Here is a 13,770-nt window from a genome sequence, read left to right on the forward strand (position 1 = left end):
TTTTCATATTTTTACCTTGGTTCAACAACAAATTTACATATTTACTGGAATCTGCAGATATAAAACCGGTAAAACACGCTGAGCGTTATTAGAGGTAGATTATAATCCATTACTATTGTTTCAATTAGCAATGTAAAAGTGACCTGCAGTGTTCAGATGACCCATTAATGGATTTAAATGCTTTCAAATATTAATGCAGGTTTTCTAAAGATGAATCCCAAACCCATTATTCCTGGAATAACTAGGAGCTGAAAAGCTGGCAATGAATGTGCATTATATGGAAAGGCTCATGGTTAATTAAATGAATACCTAGCATTACACTAGTCACTCTAGTGCTACAAAAATTATGTCTCATTGATTTTTACATTCCAAGTCCGTGATTCAATTTACTTCTGCAATTTGTGTCGTTGTATCAATAAAAGAGAGCTTCTTGCAGATGGAAGCATTAGAGAAGGCTAAAGACATTAAGGTCCAATGAAAGCTACACTTTTCTTAGGGATTTTTTTCCATACTATTGAAATATCATTTGTAGGCAGCACTTTGTTATGTATTATTAATACAAATTTTGTTTGCTTCCATCTGCTCTCTTTATTTCTTTTTATAGACAGAGATTGGAATGTTAGTGATGGCTTCAGAGTGAGGAGCTTTCAGTTGCTTTCAATAACAATAACAACTTCTCTCACCATCAAGAACAAAACACAATCAACACACTCTTGTTATTTCATGTTAAATATACTAGAAGGGCCACATTCAAAGAGAAACAGGGCACATGGAATTAAAAGTAAGGCAGATAAATGTAACTATAAAAATGTATTGATGTATGAGAATATTTTTTAAAGGCAGCTTAGTTATTCGGTTAAAGAAGACTACCTTAATGTGATCTGATAGTTCACTTTTGAACATTATTTTTAAATCATATCAGTACAAAACATTTCTTTGGATCTCTGCAAAAGGCATATTTTATCCACGGTAGTTTCACTGATTTTCCTTCCCTAGGCTGGAATGTCCCCTTGCCTATGCTTAATGGCAAATGGGATTCTCTCCCACAAGTGATCTGAACAAGGAACCATGTGGGTTGTAATTGATTATCCTTTTGTGCTCCCAAATGCATTTGTGGTTCATCCCTTCAAACAGTTCTGAGGCTAAGGTCCCCTCGATAGATGGGGATAATATATGAAAGTGATTCTGTACATTGTTAGAACCAGGGCATTTTCAAAACCACTTAATGGATGCCCAGTTAGAATATTCCCACTACACAAATGAAGCTATAGTCTACTTATAGGCTACTTGATTTTCTTGAAAAAAATGTACTTAACAGCAAAGTTGTTTAGATGAATGGAAACTAAGCATGTGGTACTCTTTTAATTTCAGAAAGATGAAGATGGAGCATATTGCTTGGCATAGGCCACTGGCTATTTCTCATTACAGCAGAGGTCCTAGGAGATTTTCAAAAATCAATGTGTCCAACCACTGGCAAACAAAGGTGAGTGATTGAGCTGACCAACCATAGACAACTCCCAAAACATTAACTGAGGAGAATGAAAAAGCTGAGAGACCCTGAGGTAACAATTGAAGAATAATTTCATGAAACACATTGTTTTGCAATTCTCTTCTGCACCTGAGATAACAGCCTCACTTGGACTATTTGGCACTTGTGGAATCTCCTCAGACAAATTATAATCAGGAGAATTTCTGGGGAAGGGAAAGCAAGGGAAGATCAAGATGGCAGCTTTTTATGAGTGTGGTATGTGTAGCATATGTAAAAAAGGGGGTTGCATGGACATGCCTGTCATCATTATTTTTTCATCTTTCCTTTTCCTGATGGATGATCTGCCTAAATCCTATTAAAACATTTAGCAGCAGTTTATATTAATCATCTACTTAATATAAAAGGATACAGGGAGTGAAGAGACTCCATTCCTATTATGAAGAACATGAAAGTTAGAAAAATTTCCTGCTCAAATGCTTGCTGGGGTAGTAATAGATTTTGCTGCTCTCAGGATGAACAAGGTCTGAGACCTTTCTGATCTCTTAATCTCATCTGATTTGTGCTCTGTGGCTACCATGGTTTCTGGGAACTATATTATCCATCTCTCAGCTAGAAATATAGAACTCAGGTTTTAGTTTGGTGTTTCTGTTCTGTATTTGGAAAATCCTGACTATCTCATGTCACATTCAGCCACATAATCAGGCTAAATGAAAACTGATGCCCTGTTTAATCAGATGGCTTGTTTGCTATACATGCCATAATGAGACTTATGCAACATTTTCTGTGAGTGCTCTTTTCCTCTTTGGACTGCACTGTACTGGCAGTATAGTTCTATCTCCAACCATCTTTTAACCAATATATCTTCATCCAATGTTTACAACTTTTGTCTTTCATCCAGATCATTGGGACACCTAAAGACTTATAAAGCCACCATGTAAACCAAGATTATTAACCCGGAATACAAAAATTAAACTCAAATTGTGATATCATCTAGAGGTTTTCCAGATTTTTCCAGCCCAAATCGTGTCTAAATTAAATTGAACCAATTGAACCAAACCTAAATTGGATCAAATAAATCAATCAATAAATACATTCTAGAAAGACCTGGTAGTGACAAGAGTTAAAAAGAGGCTGAGATAAGCAGCCATATATTACTCTTTCCTTTATCTTTCACTTACAATTGTAGCTGAAAATTCAGCACTTTCCAAAATTTAAAGTATTGGCTAGAAAAGGTTCTCCTCTACTATTGAGCAAAGTACCACCTATACTAGAGCTGTACATTTGGTTTTTCTTGCCTAAATGTAGAACCTTACTTTTTTCACCATTGAATTTCATTTTGTTAGATAGCGCCCAGTGTTCAAGTCTGTCCAGATCCTCCTGTATCTTAAGCGTATCTTCTGGAATGTTGGCTAGTGCAGGGCTTTTCAACCCATGGTACGCATACCACCAGTGGTACTTTAGCACCTGGCTGGTGGTACGCAAGCCCTAGCTAATTGTAGTGGGGAAGGAAACCAGTTAAAGCGGAGCCACATGGACCTGGAAGAGATCAGCTGGAGCTGCAGAGCTTGGCAGAATCCCCAGGATCTGCCAGGTGGCAACATAGTAATTGGAGTTTCCGGTGCACCCAGAAAAGAAAAGGAGGAGGAGGGTGAAGAGAAAAGAAGGTATAAAAGGGGCAGACTGAGAAGAGAAGAGGCTTTTCTTACTGAAACAGTGAGGAGAGATGGAGCGAGCAGCCTGTTTTTGGAAGAACAGTGAGCGAGCTGCCTGTTTTCAGAGGAAGGGTGAGTGAGCAAGCATGTGTTTTCAGGCGGGAGCCCAGGAGCACAGCTACAGCTGATCCATGCTTCTGTGGAGCTGCCCAGAAACACGGATCAGCTGTAGCCCGGCGCTGATCCTGGGGCTTCACTTAGCAGCTATAACTGCTAAGACTTAGCAAGCAGCATGTTTTCCAGCAAAGCGCAAGTGAGCTGAGCAGGAACCCAGGATCGGCGTGTGCAGCTACAGCTGCTCCGCGCTTCTCTGGAGCCTCCCAGAAGCACAGATCAGCTGTAGCCCGGTGCTGATCCTGGGGCTTCACTTAGTGATCCTGGGGCTTCACCCAGGATATTAAAGGGAGTGAGGGAAGAGAGGATATTAAAGGGGGCAAGAGAAGAGAGGATATTAAAGGGGGTGAGGACTACCTGTACTTTATCACTTTGATCACTTTATTTTCTTTGGTCACATTTTTGACACCTTGCTAGGTGACTGGTGGTACTTGAATATTGCCATATTCTGAAAGTGGTACAATCGGTGAAATGATTGAAAAGTCCTGTCCTAGTGGACAATCACTTAAATATGAGCCAGCAGTATGCTGCAGTTGCCAAAAAAGCCAACACAATGCAAGGCTGCATTAACAGAGGAATAGAATCAAGATCACATCAAGTATTAATACTACTTTACAACGCCTTGGTAAGGCCACACATGGAATACTGCATCCAGTTTTGGTCACCATGATGTAAAAAAGATGTTGAGACTCTAACAAGAGTACAGAGAAGAGAAACAAAGATGATTAGGGGACTTGATGCTAAAACATATAAGGAACAGTTGCTGGAACTGGGTATGTGTAGTTTAATGAGGAGAAGGACAAGGGATGACATGATAGCAACGTTCCAATATCTCAGGGTTGCCACAAAGAAGAGGGAGTCAAGCTATTCTTTAAAGCGCCTGAAGGCAGTACAAGAAGCAACGGATGGAAACTAATCAAGGAGAGAAGCAACCTAGAACTAAGGAGAAACTTCCTGACAGAACAATTAACCAGTGGAACAACCTGCCTCTAGAAGCAGTGAATGCTCCAACACTGGAAGTTTTTAAGAAGAGATTGGACAGCCATTTGTCTGGAATTGTATAGGGTTTTCTGCCTGATGACCTCCAAGGTCCCTTTCAACTTTATTATTTTTGATCATCACACAGTTAGCCAGATGTTTAGATTGGATTTGGCATTTTTGTCTACCTATCGAGCCCTTACCAAGGACCTGGGATAGACAGATGTGGATGTTTGATGGTATTATAGATATCATCACAGGATGGAAGCAGTTCCTAGTAAGGCCACCTTTTGCAATTGACTAATGGTGAATTTGTCAATGCCAAAGGTGTTCAAGTGGTTGTTGTTTTGGGATTGCACCCAAGGCACCTATTACTATTGGTACTACCCTTGCTTGCCTTTGCCACAGTCTTTCTATTTCTATTTGTAGGTCTTTGTATTTTGTTATCTTCTCCAGTTCTTTCTCATCTATTCTGCTGTCTCCAGGCACTGCCACGTCCACTATCCAGACTTTTTTGTCTTTTTTATCGACAATTGTTAAGTCCGGGGTGTTATGTTGCAGGTGCTTGTCTGTTTGAATTCTGAAGTCCCAGAGCAGTTTAACTTTATTTATTTATTTTTATTTATTTATTTTAGTTTATCTAGATGACCTCCAAGGTCCCTTCCAACTATTATTATTATTATTATTATTATTATTATTATTATTATTATTATTATTATTATTATTATTATTATTATTATTATTATTATTATTATTATTATTAATTTATTTATTTCAATAGCACTTAGACTTATATACAACTTCACAGCCCTCTCTAAGCAATATACAGAGCCAGCATATTGCACCCAGCAGTTTGGTTCCTCATTTTTACCAAAGGATGGAAGGCTGAGTCATCCTTGAACTGGTCAGGATCAAACTGCTGACAGTTGGCAGAATTAGTCTGTAATACTGCATTCTAACCACTGCACCACCATGGCTCTTTAGATCATGAATTCTAGTCCCATTTTACACACAATGCCACCTGGGTGACCTCAACCCAAACAAACTTTCTCAGAAGCAGGCAATGCCAAACAACTTGTTTTAATATTTAATGTTTTTATGCTAGAAGCTATCCAGAGTCATTGGATTTGAGATGGGCAGCAAATAAATTTCAAAAATAATAAAACAATAAAATAAAATAAAATAAAATAAATAAAATAAAATAAAATAAAATAAAATAATAAAATAAAATAATAATAAAATAAAATAAAATAAAATAAAATAATAAAATAAAATAAATAATAAATAAAATAAAATAAAATAAAATAAAATAAAATAAAATAAAATAAAATAAATAAAATAAAATAAAATAAAATAAAATAAAATAAAATAAAATAATAAAATAATGAAATGAAATGAAATGAAATGAAATGAAATAATGCCAAAAATCTGTGCCAAGAAAATTTCAGGGACTTATCCATGCTGTCACCAGAGGTCACGAAAACTGACTTCAAGGCATAAAAGGCATAAAAAAATCTATAAGAACAATAATCTTTCTCCTTCCTATTATAAAATGAAAATCTGCTTTGGAGAGAACATAAATTAATGTTTCAATTTATGGGCACTAGAATAAGAAGCAGAAATAAACAAATATTGAAATCTGAATTTTTCCAGTAATTTTTTTTAAAAAAAAGGAAAATTAGGATTACTGTCTTCAAGCTCCTAACCTCAAAATGAATAATTTTAAAGCTAAATGACAAATTGAAGAGCTTCCACATACTAAACAGATTCATTCACTAAACAGGAACATTCATTACTAACAGAGCTTGTAAAGGCACACACATATAGATGGATGTTGATAAACCTTGGTTTATATATTTCTATATGTATTTCTATACCTATAGCTATCTCTTGGGGTTAGCAAGCCATAGCACTTTAATCTTCTTTTTGATGCTCTTGAATAATTAATTAACAAGGTTATGCTGCTAAAATTCAGCAACACAATTCTTTAAAAACAACAACACTGAAACAAATGTGACAAGCTTCCAAGGAGATTAATATAACTATTTTACTACCATTGATAGACAAACACCCGCACAGACATCTTACTCAAAATATATCAAAAGGAGAGTCAAAAATTCTACTCATTTCCATCAGGGAAGATAATCATACTGAAGTCGCATCTTCAATCAAAGTCCAAGCAATTCACAGAATCACCCCAGAACCCTCTATAATGGATTATAGGACTAGCTTCTCAACAAAAGAAGGAAGGATTCAAGGTTTTTGTAGACTCTGTCTGACAGCCGGGGGCCGTACAGTTATTTTCCCCAAAAAATATAAGAAGATAGGATGGAGGGGGGGGGGAAGGAATGTTAAACAAAACGAAGCATGTATAATACTTTTAAAAACAGATTTTTTTTCTGGTTCAGTTTCAACTTCATTCACAGAATATCTGTCTTGTGGTGATTAGAATATGGGTAGAAAACATTCTCAAAAAATTGGTTAAGCACCGCAGTGGTTTGCAGACTGCCTGCATCTCCCTTTAGATATTCAATAGATCTGAATTTCTTGGGCAAATTTAAAATGCTTCAGGCAGACATGCACAAAGCTGTCTACTGCTACTAAAACTATGAAAAAAATAAATAAATCACCAGTTAAGGCATGGGATAATGTGCTCTGACTGAAGAATTCTGAGAGTTGAAGTCCACATGCCTTAAAGTTGTTGAAGTTGAGAAAATTTCACTAAGAATAGATAAAATGATAAAATCACAATTAAGATACCATGTGGTAACTTTTGGATCTGATTATTTGTTTACTAAATTTAAAAGCCCATCTCACTGTCAAGTGATTCTGGATAGCTTACAATATCATAAAAATGCAATATAAAACAATGAGAACATTAAAAATATTCCATGTTAAAATTAAAACATTAAAATTAATTTTAAAAATCTAGAAAAAGAGACCAATACGCAAATGGGGTAGAAGTTTGGTGCAGTTATTAAAGGCACCAAGCAAAAAATTAGTTGTGAGTTTCAGTCCCATTTTAAGGACAAAGCAAACTGGGTAATTTGGGTTAAATAAAATTTATTTATTTGTAAATTTCTAAATCAAACTTAAATTTTAGCTTTAATCAAAAAAACAATATGCATTATAGACCACATAATTCAGTGCTTGGTGTTTATTTTCACATTAAATGGCTTTTAGATACAGTCAGCACTTCTGGCAATCCTGACAACTCAAGAAATTTGAGAAGGAATTTGCACATATACACTACTTCCATTCAATGCTGAGTCATCAAGATTTGGAGTTTATGTATGAATAGTTATCACTTCCTTTTTAGAAGTACTGAAGCATCTCAAAGACTTATAAAATATACTTCCTTATTACTGAATCTGGAGTGATCTCTTCCAGTTCTATACTTGTAATCCCTAACATGGATTAGAATTCCCAACAATGTATACACAGAATATGTTTGAGGAAAAAAATATCTATGTACATTTTTTCTACTTTAAATGTAAACACGACAAGGTGGTTAAAGAAGAATATAATATTCTTTACGTCAGCCTCAACATTCTTCTTTGAATTTCTTGGGAGTCTTATGCAACAAATGGCTAGATTTATGTATACATAAGACATGTCATTTTTCAATTAATATGAATGAACTCACTCGCCATTGTTAGGAAATCATCATTTTGGTTTAAGGCTAGAGTTAGGGTTAGAAGAGTAATGTGAGTAATGTCAGGTTATTGTAGCTAAGCAACAAACCATAGCTAAAACAAATAATAATTTAGCATTTGTTTAATCACAACCACTAAGTTATTTGTCACCAATTTTCAATTCATAGATCTATTTTATGGTAAGGAGTAGTGCTATGCAAAGCTTCAAAGTACCTGTTGGCAGTTCCTTTGTGAAATAATGTATATCACCCACTTCCAAAGGTTGAGTGAATGTCCTATTGTTTTGCACTGCATCAATCCAATTGTCTTCTTCATGCATCCAATTGCCAAAAGAGGTCTCAGTGCATAGATTACCTGTGAACCTTGGGGAGATTAATTAGGGTTGAATTGTGCCAGCCTAATATAACCAGCATGCCCAGGTCAGTAAGCTATCTGGATTGGTCATTCCTATATTTTAAAAAAAATCAGCCAGTATCATAGAGACATGTGGCCACCAAGCTTGAGTGTGGCTAAGAGCACTGGAGACAATGAATAGCACTAAATGGTGCTTATTTATGGCAGAGGGGTAACATTCCCCAGGAATCACTTGAAGATCCTGAATATTAAAGAGACAATTTCACCACTATAGCAAGAAATTCCATTATTATTTTATTTAAAGGTTATCTATTTAGTAGCTCAGAATCTGCTACTTTAAGAAAGAGGATTCCTCAGACTAATTTTGGATTTTTGTTTTTTTATTATTGGTTTAGTGAGTGAGTAGAATGGAGTGTTTGTGTCCTAATTAAGCTACAAAGTGGAATGTGCTATGAACATTCTATATTTTATCTTAAACTCTGCAGAAATCTTCAGCCTTCTTGACTTCTTAAACAAAAAGACAATATGGGGAAACTCCTAATTAGGGCTATTTTAGGAAAGCAGATTGATATCAAAAGGATGAAAGTTGGCTAACAGAAGATAACACCAATAGCAAAAGCTCAAAAATGTTTCCAAGAGAAATGAAAAAGAAATTCTGAAGCTCCCTGGGAATAGCATACAGAAAATCTGAGAGATTGCAAAGTAGGCTTTAGATCATTGTAATCTATTGCCAAAAATGCCTGCTAACATACACTATAAAATAATACATGCTTTTACAAAAGTTATTTCTCACTGAATATTCATTCACTGAATATTCAGTTCTTTTATAACAAATAAGAATTTAATAAATCCATTATCTATTTCTCAACAATTGCTTATAAAGCAGAGAATCCTTGCAGTTCCAACATCTCTTTGGAACAAACTGCTTTCTGAGAAAAATGTCTGGAAATTAGTGTTCAACTACCTGATCGAAGATAAGCTTAAACTGCTTTGTGGCTGAAATGCATTGTTGATATCGAAGCTTTCAGCTATGACTATGGCTGTACTTTGCCTCACATTCACTCACAAAAGAGTATTATTCATTAGAATAAATTCACATGCTGTTAAATTCATTTATATAGCCAGAAGCCCATAAAAAGAATATAGATGAAACAGCAAGCTGAATAATGAGATCTAATCTATGTAAAATAAGCCCCAGAAGAAATGTCCTTTACTTTGATAATATCCCTTGAAACAAGATCCCCTACTGGAAATCACAATAAGACGAGAGCTTGGGAAAACTCACCAGCAAAGTGAGGTTGCCTTCCTAAAAATAATAGCTCCCCAAGCCAACCGACCTCACGATCCTAAAGAGCATTTTTCATTAAGAGCAATAAAATCTCTTCGATTTCCTGAAGTTACTGGGAAAATAGAAATTGGGAATGGGGGGGCGTATGTACCCACTCTTTATTAAAATGTACAGATGAAATCTCAGCTTGTGGTCTACACAGAAAAGGATCCAAAAGTCCATTCAGAAGAAGACAATGGCTCTGCTCCAGCTTTGTATCATGTGTATTTGACAAGGAGTTTCTGCTCTCTTGTGCTGGAGCAGATTGATAGGTCAGGAGAGGGCCAGCAAATATACTGCAGGGGATCTATCCCCACAATATTTACTAGCTATTTATGAGTCTAAAGAGCTTACTGGAAATTTGTAACATAGCTTGTGTCTACATTTGTATGATTTTCCACCTTCGTACAACTCTTTAAAATCTAGATTTCAATTATTGTATTGTTTTCATAAAGATATAAAAAACTGACAGAAAACCAAGAAAGCAAGCAAAATAAAACCAGAATATGCATTTTCATAATTTTTCAAATGCCATTCTGATTATAGACTGTTTACGACTATATAATCAATCTGATATATAAGAATGATTAAAACAAATAGTATGTAATAAAACACAGATATCTGCACTTTTGATACAGAAACACAGATTTTTTTTAGAATGTTCATACGTACATGTGTATTTAAATATAAGTCCCTTTGGGCTACAAATGCCTATATAATCCAAGGATATAGGCTTAATCTTGCTTTCAGAAGTTGTGGATGCTCCAAATTTGGAAGTTTTTAAGGGAGAGATCGGACAATCATTTGTCTGAAATGGTATAAGGTTTCCTTCCTGAGCAGGGGGTTGGACTAGAAGACCTCCAAGGTCACTTCCAAGTCTGTTATTCTGCGCTGTTCTTATGTCATCTTATATAATATATGTAGATTCTATTGAACATAAACAGATATCTACCTAGACAACACTGTTGAGTCAGAGTTTCAATCCTAATACAGGTAGTTCACAACTTGCAACCAGAATTTATGTTGCTCAGTTGTTAAGTTAATCAAACTTTATTTTACAACCTTATTTGTCACAGTTGTTAAGTAAATCACAACAGTTCTGATCATGTGGTCATTAAACAAATCTGACTTCCCCCGTTGACTTATCAGAAGCTGGCTGGGAAGATTGCAAATAATGGTAACATGACCCCATGACAGTGCTACCATTGCAAATACATGCTGGTTGCCAAGCATCCAAATTTTGATCACACGACCATGGGAATTCTGCAATGATCACAAGGGTGAGGACCAATTGTAAGTCACTTTTTCCCGTGCCATTGTAACTTTAAGCAATTGCTAAATGAATGGTTGCAAGTAGAGCACTATCTGTACTAATTTGAAAATTAGACCTTTGCATCATCCACTGAAAGAATTCCCACTGTATTCAACAGAATATTGTAACACTTTTTCTTAACGTATTTGTATGATTTGGTATACATGTAAGATGCTATAATGGAATATGTGGATGACCTTGGGGAATGAGGGGAAGAGATGCTGTCTAGGAAGCACTCAGTGGCTCAATGGCCAGAGAAAGAAACTTAGGAAAGACTAAAGACTAAAGACTAATAGATCAACTAGTTAAAAGTGGGTGGTAGGAAATTTGTTCTTTCAAACTTTCAAGATTCTGTTGATGTAGCCTCGTACTAAAGTAGAATTAGTAAAGTTCACTTAATTGTGTTTCCTGCCTTGTTTACCTGGGAAACTTGACAAATAAAAATGTTTGAAGTATCCTAGATTAGTCAACGATACTCATTTCTACTAAATATATAGGTAGTCTTCAATTTACAACAGTTCATTTAGTGACTGTTCAAAGTTACAACAGCACTGAAAAAAGTGACTTTTGTCCGTTGCACTATTCCCATGGTCGTGTGATCAAAATTCAGAACATTGGCAACTGACTCATATTTATGACCATTGCAGTGTCCTGGGGTCATGTGATCCCCTTTTGCGACCTTCTTACAAGCAAAGTCAATGGGGAAGCCAGATTCACTTAACAAGCTTGTGGAAAATGTGGCAAGAAAAGTCATAAAATGGGGCAAAACTCACTTAACAAATTTCTAACTTAGCAACATAAATTTCAGGCTCAATTGTGGTCATAAGTAGAGGACTACCTGTATTGATTTGAGGCACTGAAGGGGAGTGGTTGATTTTCCAAGATGAGGTGCTGCCTTAATTTGGTGATCAGTATTAAGATGACCTTGCTTAATAATGCTCTGTCATCAGAAGGTGAACTTTATCAAATTACAGAGAAATAATTCAGAAAAAAAATATGGATATTGTTGATAATTGGTAGTGTAATGTATTGGGATTTTATTTGAACTGTTCATGTGTCTGTTGAATGCTGCTTAAGGTTGCTCAGTAGGTGTGTCTGTGTAACGGTCAGTGACTAGCCAGACTTGCTGTCTCCAAGAAGATCATTGGATGATTTGGGGCAGGAATGGGTTCCTTTAAACCTATTGGCCGCTGCCTAGTGGCCAACCATATAAGTAGCTGTGCAGAAGCCTCTGTCTCAGTTCTGTTCCTGTTTGCCTCAATAAAGCAATGTTCCTGTTTGCAGCCTCTCATATTGCTTACTGCCTCCAAAGAACTCACTACACAATAGGTAGCATTGCTGAACTGTTGCCAGAGACCATCTTTGATCCTGCATGCCCCACCCTCTATGACATTTTAATTTTACAGATTTTACATAGGGTTATATAGATTTTACATCTCAGCTTACTTTGATGTCATTGGATTGAAGTATAATGGGGAATGATTATTTGAAGAGGAGATAAACATTCTGGGTTGGGTATACACAGCCCACCCTTCATAAAATTGTAATGAATCAGAATTCCTGAGGGAAGAAATAAATATGAAATCAATTTAATTCAGTGCTCTCTGATAGAGAAGTCTTGAAAGAGTGTAATAAGGAATAATTTTGTTCTGAGCACTTGGCTATAGTCTCATGCCAATGGGAAGTCTTATTATTAATATGAATTTTAAATTTAGAAGAACAAATTGTAAAGATTTCTGCAGCATGAATCACAGGCAAACAGCACCCCGTGTCTTAAAAAAAACACACACCAGAAAATACAACCATTTTTTAGAAGACATTATTTTGCAGCTTTGTAATTTAGTCCATAATGTCATTAGACACTCAAATAGTCATGAAACAAGATATATAAATGGTAGCTTATCAGAGCAATGCTGACACTGTAATAAAGAAATTGAATAATTAATATCAAATATATTGTGTTCCACTTGACAGTATGTGCAGCTCGAAAGTATTATTATATATTATATATTCTATCGCACCCATCAATGTAATAGCCACCAAGATAATCACATATCTTGAGTGTTATATACTTTGGAATAGTGAAGGCTGAGCAGCTACATGGCCTGGGAAATACAGCCTTTTTCAGGATTTTTAAGGAAATTGTACTGCTTGTTGGGAAAAAAACACAGGTTTTTAGAATAAAATATAGCTTAATTAATAGCATAAGAGGGAGGGTACCTTTTCAAATTGGTAGCTACTAGATGTGTTGAATGATAAGCTCTATAATTCTTATCCAGCATTTCTCTATTTTAAACAAAGGGTGTTGAAGATGGATGGATTTATATTCATAAGATGGAAACGTTTACAGTAATATAGTATGTTGTATCTGGGACATGAAGTAATGATTCCTGAAATAGTATGTTTTTAGCCACAGTGCTTTGGACATTTGTTTTCTAGCCTAATTTACTTGTTGTATGTTCTATTTTTATAATGGATGATAGAGCAGAGATCAAAAATGTTATAACATTGGATAGATGATAAAGCATTGATCAAATGTTATAACAGATAGGGTTTTTTTATATAAACATACGAACAAACTTATTGGGATATTTATATGCTAAAGGCAGTTTTAACCTTATCCTTTTAATCTTTCTAACGGTTTTCTTAATTTAATTTAAATCCATCTAATTAGACTTTAATCTTAACTTTAAGACTATTTGACATATTTTTCTGCCCGCATATTCATTTCCCTTCTCTTATTTTCATTCCTCCCTACTTATTGATATCTTTTATAATTTTCTTTTCCTTTTATTATTTTACAAGTTTACTGTTATACTTTTATTCCC

Source organism: Vipera berus, assembly GCF_964194415.1.
Source record: "Vipera berus genome assembly, chromosome: 3".
Taxonomy (NCBI): Eukaryota; Metazoa; Chordata; class Lepidosauria; order Squamata; family Viperidae; genus Vipera; species Vipera berus.